The sequence below is a fragment of the Dermacentor andersoni genome, chromosome 2, assembly GCF_023375885.2.
Source record: "Dermacentor andersoni chromosome 2, qqDerAnde1_hic_scaffold, whole genome shotgun sequence".
Classification (NCBI taxonomy): domain Eukaryota; kingdom Metazoa; phylum Arthropoda; class Arachnida; order Ixodida; family Ixodidae; genus Dermacentor; species Dermacentor andersoni.
The window spans coordinates 65,038,813-65,054,895 of record NC_092815.1 but is presented as its reverse complement, the minus strand read 5'-3'; the positions used below and the strand labels follow the sequence as shown (position 1 = coordinate 65,054,895).

Genomic DNA, 16,083 nt, shown 5'->3' with positions numbered 1-16,083 from the left:
GCGAATCGTCCGCTTTTCAAGATTCCGCAATTTTGTCTTCTGAACTCATGAGATGTGGTGTAGTATTTATATAATAGAGGTCTAGGTAACAGCCAAGAAGGGAACGGCATACAGAGAATACTGATATTAACGTCGTCTTATATGCACAAATAAGTGGCTCCAGAGCCTTTTTTTTTTTTCTTTCACTTTGTTTTCTATTTCTCTCGAAATATGAGCCACTGCCACGCGCCACACTGATAACATTCTTATTGATAAAGTTGTGCCACACCAGGACAGCTAAGAAGGATCATATGTCTAAAAATAGGCACTAGTGATATAACGCGTGTACGTGAAGGGAAATAGAAGAAGCTCGACTTCCTAAATAGCACAGTTGTTTGCAGCGGGGTTTGCTTTGCTGACGCAAATGATGCACTGATCAGGCCATGGCTCCAAAGAGTGGTTTCTATAACTACTTATTTAATTAAATATACCTAGGAGATGGTTGTTATCATGGCTGATGCCGGCTACACATTTTCGCGCAGCCATACTAGACGCTCCTAAGAAATTATATAAACGCGGTGTCATGAAATGTGTTTGATGTTGCTCGCAAAACGCTGGAACTTTCTGTGACATACACGCAGCCAAGTTTTTGTGACCATATTGCCCTGATTCATCTTTATAATGTCAGCTATGTCATTGCCATGCTATCTTCCAGGAAACAGTGTGTGTGTGTGTGTGTGTGTGTGTGTGTGTGTGTGTGTGTGTGTGTGCGTGTGTGTGTGTGCGTGTGTGTGTGCGTGTGTGTTTGTGCGTGTGTGTGTGTGTGTGTGTGTGTGTGTGTGTGTGTGTGTGTGTGTGTGTGTGTGTGTGTGTGTGTGTGTGTGTGTGTGTGTGTGTGTGTGTGTGTGTGTGTGTGTGTGTGTGTGTGTGTGTGTGTGTGTGTGTGTGTGTGTGTGTGTATTTGTGTGTGTGTGTGTTCCAGAAAACCTTTTCGCATTAACCACCAACCTGAACACCAGCCTTCTCGGCACGCCGTAGCATGCTGCCCCTTGCCACTAGAGCCCACCACGGGAACGCGCCTCAAGTTCCCGTGTGATTACTATATATCGCAACAATATGCAGATTTAAATTTCGAAGTTTTACAAATGGCTATAACAACATGGCAGGAAAGGGCTCCAGAATAATTTCCACCGCCTGGGTCTTCGTTGACGTGCCCTCGAATCGCCGAACATGAACGATTCGGCCTTCTAGTGGAAGCAGGATCTGGTCGACGTAGCCGGGAGTCGAACGCGTGACCTTAGCTAAATTTCAGGCCAAAGCAGCCAGCCAAAGCAACGCACGGTAAATAAGAAAGCAAAAAGTATGGAGGGAATGCGCTAAGCTGGGTCTTTAAAGACAGAATAAGTCAGCCGTAAAAACTGCGAGGAAAATCTCCGCACCACCCAGGCGGCAGGATGGGTGCCATCAAATCTCGCGAAGCCGGAAGATCGCGAGAAGCCCCTTTGTTTGCCCACCACTTCCTCCTCGCCCCAGTACAAGCGAAAGCGCACCGACTTTAGGAAACACGAACCAGCGGGAGGGAGGCACGAGGAAGAACGGTTGGCCTCGCAAGCTGTGAGAACGACTGTTTCGCGTGCCACTTGGTCATCATCGTAGCTACACCGGCGTGCGTTTGCTTTCGTATTTTTTTCTTACAAATGCAGTCATGTAAGTTGCAGCCGAAACATCCTATCTTTGACCATTACTGCCCTTTCCTTTCCTTTCTTTCTTTTCTTCTTTCTTTCTTTTCTCTCTTTCTTTATTTCTTCCTATTCATAAGCTTTCTGCCACCGAAAAAAAGCGAAATGCGCAGCGTTGGTCGGCATCCGAAACGGCTAAGTGAACGGCAGCGCTCGTCTGGCGGCATTTAATGCATTTCGGCACCACTGAGTGCTGGCGCGGCGAATGGTGCAAGAAGTGTGTGACAAGCAGTGAAAACACAGCGCGAGGAACCACAGAAGAAGTAGAAAAAGAAAATTGAAAACGGTATACGCAATATGACACTAATGCACTCGGTACTCTGCCCAGTGCCGAACAACAACGGCATGCAATGCGATCTGCGCTCGATAAGTTTTCGGAATTTTTGGCAAAGTGGCGAGGCGGGCATTTGTCTGTGCAATATCTTTTTTATTTTCCCTTAACCAAGGCATTCTCAACACTGGCTTATCATCACCACGTGGCATGACTTAAATTGTTCGAGTCCATACGACCCGTTTCAAACGAATCATTTGGATCGATGTCATAGAAAGAGGAAGAAGTTGTGCTGTAAATTTTTATACTATGCAGCAGCGCCATCTCTCCTCGTGTGAACGCACCAAGAGCGACCTAAAACTGCACTCTCGAACTGTAATTGATGGATTCAAAATAGGGGCGTATGGACTTGAGCGATTCAAGCTGTTCGACTTGGTAATGCCAGCAGTAAAGGGGCAAAATCTTGACTCTCATTAAGAGAAATTAACTGCGAAAGCGCCTCTATATGCGTTAGCACAGTAACTGAAAAAGTTTCTCCCAGCAATCACCATCGAGCGTAATTGTCTATGTACCACTTCATTGTTATCTTCCCTATCTGGCATTTTTTTTATCGGTCTTTCCCTCTTTCCCTTCCGCAAGCGCATGGTAACAAACCGGACACGCTCTTGGTTAACCTCCCTGCCTCTCCCTCTTCTTCTGTCACTATCTCTCTATAAACCCTCAACGATATAGTTTGAGAAGGATCTGTATAAAGTTGTTTAATTAATTAATTGGTTTGGATGAATGGATGAATTCAGTTGAATGACGGTGAAAATCATGGCAACTATCTTGTCACTGGCTTCCAGAAATAACATAAATTATTGGATAATGAATGTATGATGACGTTCAGGAAAGACTCGGTGTATTAGAGCATGCGTGCAGACGGCATTAAGCAGTCAAAGGCTTTCACACAGGCCAGTTGCTCTCGAGAAGCACAGAAATGTCCACTTCTTTGTAGGCCAGCGAGCGATGGGGACGGTGGCAGAAAGAGTAACCAGGTTGCACCTGTTTTGCTACCCTGCACTAGTGGATGAAGAAGCGAGAAGAAGAAGGAAACGGAAAAGAAAAAAGTGATCGATTGTCAGCTACAGATCTGCTCAACTGTTCCCAAATTGCAAGGAAGGACCCGCACTCTACCGAACTCGCGAATTTATCTCGCCTTTCGCACTTAAACAGTCGCTTTATGCGCGGAGGTCTAAGAACATTTCAACAGTACGCAACCGACACTGTACCAAAGGCTTGCCGTTTCAATTCGTTTTCTTCCGCATATACTTACGCAGTACGTATGCAAAGCGAAACCGCCCGAGCGATAGCCCAACGCGCCGTGACCACGTGGGTATGCAGATTGCCTCCCCGGCCGCAGAAAGAGGCTCACGCTCAGCTCTCGGCGAATGACAATGAGAGAAACACGTGTGCGTTCCTCGCTCGTAACGGCTTACGTCTGCGGAAACCCCGCTAATTGCGGCCGCCGGGCAAGCGCCGGCTAACGGCCGTAATTGGAGACAGCGCGAAACGCGGCTCGCTCGGGGCGGCTTCGAAGGGACGAGGCGGATTTGCTGGCAGCGCCGAGCGAGTGCAGCGACTCGGAGAGGATCCCCTGTAGCCTTCGCGGCGATTTGCGAGGGTTGTTCGTCCTCCTTTCTTTTTGTTTGTTCGACTGGAACTTATATATAATATATTTGTGAGACCACATAGCGGGAAAAGTGTGCAAGGAAGCTTTACATTTTCGAATCCTCCTATTATTATTCACGTAGCATACAGCATAGCATATAGATATGTCTCAGTGAGCGATTTCAGGCGCGATGAGCAGTACCGCGTATTGCCTGCTAAAGCCTACCCCCCCCCCCCCCCCCCCCCCTCCCACAGGTCTCCTTTCTTTTTATTCCTTAACCCCCTTCCTCCGGCGTGGGGTAGCAATCCGGACCGGACACACTTCTGGTTGATCCCCACACATTCTGTTTCTTTCTTCCTATGCCCTATTTCCTTTCTTTCTTTTTTTTACTGGTAGTCGTTAGTTGGTGGGTTTACTCAACCTTCACGCGGTGACCATTCACAGGGTAAAAACAGAAAGTTACGATCTGCCCGCCCGTTCACGGACTTCAAGAGCTACGCAATGACAAATACTCACACAGTAAAAAGAAGCCGATTTAACAATCTCGTGCATCAACTCATCCATCAAGTATGACAGTACGGTACGATCAAGCCAGTTTAAAACGTTCCTGCTGAACTAGGCAAGATTATCAACACTTATCTAACTTCCACAAATTTTCGAACATGGCGACAATTTGGGACTTAAACAAGGCGGCGCTGTGCATGAACACGCATTGAAAGGCAGACCTATAGATTTTACATCTCGTGAATCTTTCTGAAAGGTGGCGCTGGGACGAAGCAGTTGCCGGCAATTTCAGGAAGGCTACGTCCACCTGCAGCCAACATCATCCTCCTTCTTCTCCAAATTGTCGACGTAGTACCGTATCCACTTAAGTTCAGGCTTTGTTGACGGAAGAGAGCGAAAAACATCTGCAATTTCTTCTTCTTCTTCCCTTTTTTAACTTGACGCCTCCTACTCTTGCTCCATTTAGTTTTGCTTGACTGTTGCGGTGAATCACGGTCCTCCACAAGTGTACTTCAATGCAATGTAGGATATACTTTTAATTTCGTTCTGAGGCCTCACTCATTGTAAGACAGTGTGCAGCTTCGTATGGTTTTGACGTCAATGTTTTCTGCTCTACAGATAATCATCGATCTAATCTTCCCCAAAAGTAGTTTACACAGGTAATCTTGCAACGCACACACGAGTGCGACACGTAAGGAGCATTCTATAAGCTGTAGTCTTGAGCGGCAGCGGTCTGTCGACACTAATCATAGCGCCAAGGAATGCTCTTGAAACAGTAATCAAGAACTTCTGGTATCTCTAGAGGAGCATTTCCACTTTGCTCTGAAAAGCAGCCGCTTTTACACTTGCTAAAGTCACTGAATCTGAAGGTAAAAACAAAGAACAAAAATGGCTTGCCACAACGTGACTCACCAGTCCACAAAGGAAATTTTGGTTATTCGCTCGAAGTTGCTAGTGCCCTCTAGAGAGCGTGCTGACCCGCCGTGGTTGCTCAGTGGCTATGGTGTTAGGCTGCTGAGCACGAGGTCGCGGGATCAAATCCCGGCCACGGCGGCCGCATTTCGATGGGGGCGAAATGCGAAAACACCCGTGTACTTAGATTTAGGTGCACGTTAAAGAACCCCAGGTGGTCGAAATTTCCGGAGTCCTCCACTACGGCGTGCCTCATAATCAGAAAGTGGTTTTGACACGTAAAACCCCATAATTAAAAAAAAAATTAGAGAGCGTGCTACCACAAGAATTTTTAAAAGTGGTTCATTAATAGCCGAGATAAAAATATTTCAGTGCCACGAACCCACGATTTCAGAAGGCGAGCGCCACCGGAAACATAGACACTCTCTCCACTTGCCCCGTCGAGTCTCCGCAAGCTAAATTACTTCCCTGCGTTCTCCGATACCGGATCTGGAGGATACCGTGACGCATGCGTCATGGGACCCCCCCCCCCCCCCTTTTTTTTTTTTCACTTTATTGCTGCGCGGCACATTTCCGCCGACGGTTTCGCGCGCCAGCTGTTTCATTTAGGCTGTTTCGCATGGCGCGATTTTCAGTCAGCGACACAGCGAATTCCGTCGCTCAGCGACCGCCGCGACGTCGTGGGCTCTCCGCGACGAGATTCCAACAAGTTGGTCGCGCCGTCGCTCAGTCGCAGCGATGGGCGCGATGTGGGAGGGGCAATGTGTGTTTCACCGCGCGTTGGTAGCTCTGTGGAGCAATGTCGCGCGTCAGTTCTAGCTATGTTTACGGTGTACCCACCAGCGTTTGCGGCTTAGGAGCTTCATACATTTTGTTTTCTTTCGCTTACACAATTCGTTTGAAAGGAGAAGCTGCACTATCCAGATCGGGAGGACGCCGCTTCAACATAAGGCACGTACCCACTTGATCGCCGCCGTCGTCAACCGCTTCATCCCTACAAACCGCGCCAGCTGCTTATATACATGCACACTCAACAGTAGTTTGTTCTTCTGCAAAAGCAAATACTCATCCAGGAAAAAATGTTGCGGCTCCCATAGTAACAACGAAACTAGAGTGTACCACACAGAACCATCCCACCGACGCCGCGCAAGCCGCACGGTCATACTTGCGGTGTAGAGCAGCGCCTCACTCACCGTATCTGCAAGCTGTCGTGTCTCAACGCCTTTAAACGTTAAAAATGGTGTACCTATTCTATTATCGAATAAAACTAGGAAAATTCGAACATTTGACCAGTTTCCATGTTGTTTTTGTTTAACGATGTAGGTATGGATACTTTGTGAGCAGGAGGCAGCCCTGTGCATCGCTGCGACGGATATCGCGCTGCCATAAGCGCATGTGAAAGCTGTGAGCGAAAATCGCTCTGCGACGTGCGCGGCAGAACGATTTTTTTCGCCCCAATCGCGCCATGTGAAACAGCCTTTTGTCTCGTTTCACGCAGCGCCCGATTTGGCGCACGGTGCACGAGAACACCTGACTAGCAATATAAGTCAGTGCTACACGAACGCTGACGCAGACGCAAGCGGATCAAAGAGCATGATCGCGCCCTGGTACACGTACAAAAATGACAATTTCGTTCTCTGCGCGCGCGCCGGCACGACGTGAAAACAAGTAGACGAAACGGAAGTACAACTTTACTTCTACGGTACGAAGTAAAACAAAGACATGCAGAACTTCCGCTTGTCGGGTTGATTATTCCTCTAAACTTTAATTTGTCTATTTAAGCAACAGCTGAAATAAATAACTGCTCTTGCCATGCACAATTCTCAAAGTCACGTGTCACTGTGAGCGACGTCACAGCACTGCCATGTACGTAGGCGCACGTACGTCGACTTTCCGGCTGGGAGCGCGTCACCCGCAAGAAGGGCAAACCGCATTTCGTTTGAAATTTAAGGTCTTTCCGTGGTGCGTAGGGATGTAAGACAGCAGACACGATCGTGAGCGCGCATTGTATGCGCTGTGTTTGTCAACGCAAAATGGCCACACCTAGTGAGGGGCCCTTTTCAAGTGCTTTTGATGGAACGTGCACCGACAGAGCGAGACAAGCGAAAATGTAGAGAGGTGATCCGAATATCTGTGTCCGGTTTGCCACCTTTCACCGGAACTAGCGGAATGGGGGGTCAGCTTTGTATAGGCTATGATATCTGGATTTGGCGGTAAGAGACAAACATTGACCCTCCCGTTAAATTACATGGCAAGTTATTTGCACGAGGTCAAGAACACGCCGAATACAGTGAAAATAGCACAGGAACACAAAGTTAGAGCAATCTTTGGATATTTAGTTCTGGGGTTTTACGTGCCAAAACCATGATTCGAATATGAGGCACGCCGTAGTGGAGTGACTGCGGAATAATTTTGACCACCAGGCGATATTTAACATGTCCCCAATGGACGGAACACCGGCGTTTTTGCATTTCGCCCCTATCGAAATGCGGCCGCCGCGGCCGGGATTCGATCCCGTGACCTCGTGCTTAGCAGCGCAACGCCATAGCCGCTAAGCCACCGCGGCGGGTAGCACAATCTTTAGCTGCGGCTTGTGCTGCTATGCACTCAAATCTACCCACCTGAAATAAAGCTGCCGTCGCAACTCGCAAAAATAAATCACCAAAAGACGGTGACCAGCCTTGTTGATGACGCAAAGGGGATTTCGCGCTGGGGATAGACGATAGCACAATACGCTTGGCGTTTGGCCTGACCCGCGATTTTTTTTTTTTTTTTTTGCCTCGTAGATGCGCCACGCATCTCCTGTAGGGAAGTTTCTCTTTTTCTCGCTCCAAGGATATATCTCAGTTGCCGTTCTTCGCTGCCACAATTTTCGCGGTGTATATCTCATCCACGCAAAAGGCTCCACGCGCATTGTTTGAGCCTAGTGAAGCCAGACCCCGAGCCGAGCGAAGTCGACTCGAGCGGAGACGCGCCCAATCTCGCTTCCCGCGAGCTCGCTTACTTTGGGGTCAGTCCACTCACCTCGCCGACTCCGAGAGCCAAATCACCGGGCCGCTTCCACCTCTTCTTCGTACGCCTGCGGACCCCTGGATTCGGGCAGGGCGCTCGAGCCCGCCCCCCTCGGAGCAGAGAAATAAAGCCGGGATAAACCTGTCGTGCCGAGGTTTTGCGACCTCTCTCGAGACGGCTGGCGAACCTATCGCGGAACAAGCCCTCTCTTCTTGACGAATGAAGCGCGATATCTGGCTGGCCTGTCGGCTGCCGCCAATGTGAACTGAAATGAAACTGAGGCTCTGGAGAACAGAGAGAAAAAAAAATATCGCGCCTGGAAATAATGCGATATACCGGAGTCACCTCCTCGTTTCTTCCTTCCTTTTACTGATTTCTGACGCTTTATTTCGTTCGCGTCAATCCTTTCTCGCCTTTTGTGCTTCGTTTAGTGTCCTTGCTTCCCCCAATGATGAGAGTATGGCTTTCGCAGGAGACATTTGTCTGCTTCCGCCCCGAGTACGACGCCACTGCCATCTGAGCGAGCTTAAGACACTCAATTCTACTACAGCCGTATTATCGCCACGAAATAACATTTCGAATCCTGTTTCTGATTTTCATTTTTTGATACGCTCCTGTGCAGTTGATGCAGTTATGGGTTTGGTGGACGCAGAGGCAGATCCAGAATGGTGTTAGGAGATGAAAAGTCTGGGCTCCCTGACCCTCTTTGCTCCTCCTCTCCCCTCCCTTTTTAAATTTCTGCCTTTCTAGATCCGCCATGGTGTAGTTGCTACAGAGAAACAAGTGACAGATGCTCAGTGAAAAGTGATGTTGACTCTCCGCTTCCGGGCTTACCTGTCGAGCACTGCCTCGCAGAAGGCAGCGCCGCAGCTAGATCCCACACCCTAAACGCGGCGACCATATCGACGTTTGAATGAAGTTGTAAACGAGTGCAGCACAGAGCCCAAGCGACGCCTCGACAACGGTGTTGAGGCAGAACGTCCGCCCTGCACACTTATCGGACTGAAATAACTAAAGGGCCCTATCGAGTGTCTTAGAGCGCGCTTCTATGATAGTGTCTCCTGTTGGCTAAGCCAGCCTTTAGCTTCAGGGGTAGATGCTTTAACCACGAGCATGATGCTACCGAGGCATGTCATGGCTGGTTAATTTCCTATACAGACCCACTTGTGTGATGTCTGCTGTTAAGAATGGCCATCTGCGGTGCAAGATTGCCACCCACTTACGACTATGACGGCAACGTACCGGGAGCGTCGCCGCCAACTTCTAGCCACAGCGTGACTAAATCGACTTTGTGACGGGACGAGTTCGGCGGGCCAACTATTGTTCCCAAACTCCCCAATGCGCTACCCGGAACGGCTCCGAGTTTTACGGGGCCCTCTGACGTCGGTTCCGGACCTTCGAACGTGTGTGTTTTCGTGTGCGTAGACCGTCCTGCGGGAGGCGGCTGGTTTGTGATGACTAAACGAACGTTCGCCGCCTTGTATCGCGGGAGGACCGAGTGTTTAAAAACTGCTGTTGTGCGGATGCTCGACACACTTCTCTTAAGCAGTCATGTTGGACTGACACTCTCTCTCAAGCAGTCATGTTAGACTGATGTACTTTCTCAAACAGTCATGTTAGACTGATATAAATATTGTAAATAAACCCATATTCCTCGTTCTCGATGAGAAGCAGTCCTTCCCTTCATCAACGTCCTCAGCGTGGATAAGTTGGACGACGGCATGGGCCAGCTACCTTCTAATTCATGCCGGACCCCAATCTTGACAACGGATCACGAGCGATGGGATTGAGCCCCCAATCCTGACACTGCAAACAGCTTTGGGTGTATGTACGTACGTACGCGTTGAAGTTAGTCCGGGCCAGTCCACTACGGCGTCTGACATAGTTTGTGTTGACCGGGGACAATTAGTCAAATCAATCAATCAATCAATCAATCAATCAATCAATCAATCAATCAATCAATCAATCAATCAATCAATCAATCAATCAATCAATCAATCTTTGAGTCTCCAGCGCAACTTTTTATTATCTTTGCAGAAAGCGAATGTCAAATGCACCATTGTCGACCTTATACTGCGAAGACTGATGAGCCACAATACAAATCACTTCATTTATTTATATATTCCATCATAGCGAGCGAAAAAAAATATGTTCCACGTCGATGCGCAAACCAGAAACCAGCGGAAAGCCCTGGCGCGATAGACAAACACACCACGTTAACTAACTAAACCACGCCGCGTGGCTCGGGTACATCAGCCAGTTTTGCCGACGCGCCCCGATCGGCTGGCGTCGACAGGAAGCGACAACCCGCCACTGCGCTTCCCTTCTTCCCCGCCACAAATGAAGCCCGTGTACTTATACAGCCAGCGGATCGGCGAAGCGAAACAAAAAATTCAGAGACTGAAATGCGTGGCGTTACACCATCTAAGCCGCAGCAGGCTTGAGGCAGGCGTAAATACATGTACCCCTGTGCACCGTATTCCGACGCCGTGGAGACGCCGAAATCGCGTCAGCCCCTTTCCTCTGGCTCCAGAGAGGGAGGAAGTATCCCCCAAGCATCGCTGCCTTTTCGGGGAAAGCATCGGAAGCGATGCCGCGGCAAGTGCAAGCACGGCCATCGCACGCACAAAGAACCACGTTTGCGGCAGTTTTCGGTGCTGTGGAACCTCGTCTTTAAATAAGTGAACGACATGGTGCGTGCGTTTGTGCGCTCGAGTTCGCAAACATGTGCGTTCGTCCGTCTCTCTGCGTGCGCCGTATAGTGAGCAGAGAGAGAGAACGAGAGGCGTCCAGGCGTTAGAGCGGCGGGCCGATGTCATTAACGCGTAATGCCCAACCACGTCCGTTCTGTCGTTGTTTCCTCTTCGTTGTGTAATTTAGTATTTTTTTTATTTCCTTTCCCTACCATCTCTCTCTCGCTCTCTTTCTCTCCCGCTTTGTTTTTTTTAACAGGCCTTCGTTCTATATCCGCAAACGGGAAGCAATGATGCCGAAGCCCCGTCCCGTCGCTTCCGCAACCGAGCCTGCGTCGAGCTACGGCACCCGCGAGAAAACACGTTCGGGCCGCCGTATACACACAACTGCATTGCGCTGCTGCGCACGAGGAACCTTGAAGCCCGCGAAGTATGCGGCGGTCGAAGCAAAAAAAAAAAAAAAAAGAACAAGAAGAAGAAGAAGAGGCTCTTTATCGCGTCGAGGCGATTTGCTTCTCAAGCACGAGCCGCACGGCGAAACTGCCGCAATAATAACGCTCACCTCAGCATCCTCCTCTGCAGCTTCCTCTCTCTCTGTCTCTAGCGGCTCCTCTCTACGAGCGCAGTCATGCTGCGTCCTTCGTTTTAGTGCGCAATCGTGCCGGCCGGCTCGTCTCCTTTCGCACCTTCTTTTCAAGCCGTGTTTTCCTCGCTCGTTTCACTGCAGCGTCTCTTTTTTTCCTTTTGGCCGTACTGATCGTCTATTCTCTTAATTCGTGGCACTGCTTTTCGCGTGCCGATGGCCGCCAGCACCCACTCCCAAAATCGACGAGGCGTGCATCCCGCGCCCGGGGTTGCCGAGGTTGGGGCGCTCTATCTGGGTCAAGTGCTGCCCGACGCTGCTGTCTCCTCTCTGCCGTCGTGTTGGTTCTTCTGTCGTGTTGTTATGTCGTTGGTCTATAGGTGCGCGCTCGCCGTCGCGTCGGGCCCTCTCGCTATTCCCGGTGCGGGCCGCTTAGTTGTTCGTGCGTGCGGGACCGTATATAGCGCGTGCTTTCTGCAACCTCCAGTCCTCTCTCCCCCGCCGCTTCTCTCTCTCTCTCTCTCTCGTTCCCTTGCTCTCTCTCCTCGCAATTTTTTATTTGTTGTCATTGGAGTCTAATGGCAATATTCTGTGACCGCGTGCATTCACCAAAAGTTGTTCGTGAAATGGTACATGCCGTAGCGCATTGTGGCCGCACGCCTCAGCATTTGTTTTCAGAAGCTGCAGCACTAGTGGCAAACGCTTAATTGCTTTTGTGACCTAAAAGGACGAAGCTATCCTTTGGGTACTGTGAAAGGGAGCGAAACATTAAAGATTCTTTTTAAGAGCCGTTGTACTTGGTTTACGAGTTTTTTTTTCTCTTCGAGTTCAAGTCGCCTAGTGCGCAATATTTGCGTACATGTTTGTTTATTTTTATGTTTCTTTCCTTTTTCTCGGTAGGAAGATCAGAATTGTGCCGTTTTATCACTGTGCAAGTTTACGTAAAGTCACGTTGTTCCTTCAAGTGCGACCCACAAAATTGTTCGTTGTACTGTTTTTCTCTACTTATTTTCGCGCTAACATTGCGGGGTAAAAGTAAGCAAAGGAAAAAAAATGAGAATTGCTGATTTATTATTATTATTATTATTATTATTATTATTATTATTATTATTATTATTTGGAAACATACAAGCATACAATCTACTATTTCGGGAGGAGAGAATGATAAGAGAAGAAGGTAGGCAACAAAGAAATAGAAATGAAAATAGGAAATAAACAAGTGACAGAGACACGGACAAAAGAAAGTAGGAGCACGGAAAAAATGTCTATGAGCCTATGTCTATGTCTATGTACGGCCAAATCAGTTTTCTGCATGAAAGTTAGCAAAGCTCTGTGGGCCTGGTCGCGTTGAGCAGCACTCCCTTTCGGAAACAGGCAATCGTCAAGGGTCGTTCACTGGTGTCTAATCAGTCCATAGTCCTTAATTAGCAGTGCACGTTGCGTGACTGAACTCCTTATATTGGAGTGTCCCTGCAATGAAGACTACCTCGAAACGAACAAGGAAGGAAGGAAGGAACAAGCGGAGAAGAAAAGGCAGAGAGGTTAACCAGTTTAGCTTAACCGGTTTGCTACCATACACATGGGAGCGGAATGGGGGGGGGGGTGAAAGATGGGGAGGGGAGAGCGAGAGAGAGAGCACATAACACAGCACACACATCGTCAGTTACAGTCCGTCACTCTTGCGCGGTACGTGACATCACTGTCACAGCTGCTTGTCCAAGCCCGTCTCTTTCATAAACCGAAGCACTCCCTTCGTCGCCTTCAGCTGCGATGTCTTCTGTCGGCGATATGGGAAAATAGTTGCAACTGACAATGGTCTATTGTCAAGGTGCGCTAGAACGGACGCCAGGGACTGTCTCTGAACATTATATTCAGGACAGTCGCACAGATGGTGTTCCAGCGTCTCCTCGCAAATGTTCCAGCGTCTCCTCGCAAAGACAGGCATTGCAGAGAGCGTTGTCGGCCATTCCAATGCGAAACGAGTAAGATTTCGTGAAGGCCACCACTAGCCATAAGCGATAAAGCAGAGTGGCCCCACTTAGGCCGAGTCCAGTTGGCATAAAGAGATGCATCAAAGAGGGCAAGTCATACTGACGATTGCTTCGGTTGGTCTGACTGCCTGGTGTGCACCATAGAGAGAAACAAAACAACGAACAAGAAGGAGCTCAAACTGGCGTTGTTCACGCGGCTGCATACTGCAGTTTCAGCGTTCGAATGTTATCGAAAGGCACCATGACCACCGCACGCGCGATGTCGATGCCAATGCGCGTGGCCTGTGAAGTTTCTGTGCCAATAAGCCGGTCGTTACGAAGGAATGACAAAGAAATTATATTTTCAGAGAGCGTGGCTACACTTTGTAAGTCATGGTGAGATTGTATTCTCTCGTTACGTAGTATATTGCATTGCAATTCCGTTTCTTTTCAGGCATATATGCTTTCTTGCATCAGTTGTAAGTCAGTGTTTGTCCTTTCCTTTGTGTAGTTTTATGCTGCAACAGGAAACCACCTGATTACGACCGACTACACTAAGCAGTAATTTCGCCAGAGCTTTCCATAACCCACGAATCAGAAGCGAAAAAAATTAACAAAACAACTCGCCGCCGATATTCCGGACATTGACCAGACGGTTCCACTAGACAACGTTGGTTTCCGAAAGGATCGTTCGAGTGCTCGCCGATTTCCCGTTTGGCTCCATATGTGAGTGAGACAGAGACGCGTATATGGCTACCACAGCTTCCGGCGCGAAGTGCGCGATCTGAGAAGGGAGAAAGAAAATAAAGGACATTATCTCTGCTTTCCAATGGAGTTCCGGTGGCGCAAACACCGAATAAGCGGCGCCCCGAGCCGGGGGTGTGTGGTAGGGCGCGCGTCCGCAGACGCAATCAGCGCCTGCTGCGGGCGCTTCCTGGCCAGTGCGGCGATGCGTGAGGGCAACAAATGAGCGAATGTAGGCAGCGGCGGCGCGCGAGATTGGCCGCAGCGGCTACGCGAAACTCCTTGCGCCAGGATTTCCGAATAAGGGGAAGAGGGCCAGCCCAGCTTCTGTGGACCGAGCGAGCCTTCTCGGCGTGGTGGACGAGCTATGCGGCGCTGCCCTTTGCAAGGTGCTCGCACCCGTGGTCGCCGCGCCAATCCGTCATCTTCAATCTTGCGCCGGGAGCAGCACCAGAATCACCTCCGGCGCCGGTTTTTGTTCTTCTTTTCTTTAGTCCTTTTCGTTTATTCGGTGCGCCGCCCTCCTTTTGCCGTGATCCGATTCGTCTTTGGCGTCAGACTGCTCCCTCGCCGCTCGCGGGCTCTTTGCCGGCCGGCGGTGGGTCTACGGTGTTGCAACGATGCACGTCTGCAGCTCTGTTTCTCCCGCTTTTCTTTCCTTCTGGCTCTTGCTGACTTGTTCCGAGACCTATGCTACCAAACAAACGAACACTCGGACCAACGGCGGTCCGTCCGAGTCTCGTGAGCGCTTTTGCTTCCTTCTTTCTTTCTGACCTCCACTCTCGTGCTGTATTTACACATCTCGCAATTCCTTGCTGACATCGGCTTACGTATCCACGATACATTATGAGTTTTGGTTTTCTGGTTTGTTTCTTCATTTGTTAGCTCCTTGTCATGATCTCTTTCGAGTAAGCTCCATTTATTGATCTCATCTGAGCCACTTCGCCAACTGAGCTAACTGAGCTACCAAGGAAGCTGTAAATTTGCGTTTGTAACGCTATACAATGTGAGCTATACAAACTAGCAGACGCATTATACACTCAATGTTTATTTTTGTGTGGCTCTTGTTATAAATATACACCTACCCCAACTAAAACATGGGGTGGAGAAAGGGCGAGTGATCTTATCTCTTTCAAGACGCTGTTTGATTGCGAATTCTAACAAGCTAAGAGCCACTTTACCATTTCCGAAATCACCAAGGCCGACCACTTGTAGTCGGCTCTCACTCAGATGGCCCAGCTGATATAGCACCAGACGTAAGGAAACCGCCTGCACATTTATGCCGACGGCTAGACAGCGAGTGCCACCACAGCAGCTGTTTTTCATCTCAGTGAAGCAGGCCTCTATTAACTTCAAGGTGTCACGCATGGCGCAACTTGCAGCTCTCTGTGCCGCTGTGAACTGTGTCACAATAAAGCAGCTCGGTAATGAGTCATACCTTGCGACTCTAAAGCAGTTCTACGGAGCACACTATCTGCTTTACACCATTAAACATATGACCATTTCGTACCCTAAATAAGAAGAATGTTGCACCATGCTCCGGCAAAAGTTCAAGGTATCTTATATCGGAGGCTTCCTCGCCATTTCATATTCGTCGGTAACGACTTCGCTGACGAGGCCTTTCCTGTCTGCCCACGAAAGCTCCCAGACGCTTCCCATTCCTTTGGCGAGAGCGCATATGTGGCAAGCACAATTTGTTTGCTTGCTCGCACCACTACGCAAGACGTCTGTAGGTCTCCGACTGCATTTGATCACCATTTGCGTAACCTTCATTTTTACAGTGACAGGAGCAAAATAGTTTCTTCCGCTGTGACGCAACATTGTCGCCTGGCCTATCTGACAATTCCGTTAACGAACGCCTATTTCTTCAATATTATAATGGCAATAGACCAACTTGCGACTCTCGCAAGGAGATCATGAAGCAACTACTAAGCATTTATCCCCACTTTGACATTGAGGACCACGTTCTCCAAGTAGCGTTAAATTACTTGAACGACAGAACGTATTCAAAGGTAAAGATTCGGG

General features: G+C 49.1%; 1 protein-coding gene across 2 annotated transcripts in view; it reads left to right on the top strand.

Annotated features, from left to right (window-relative positions):
* The window catches only part of LOC126542196 (uncharacterized), a 170,483-nt gene that overhangs the window by 122,739 nt on the left and 31,661 nt on the right, over window positions 1-16,083 (top strand). The window lies entirely within an intron of this gene.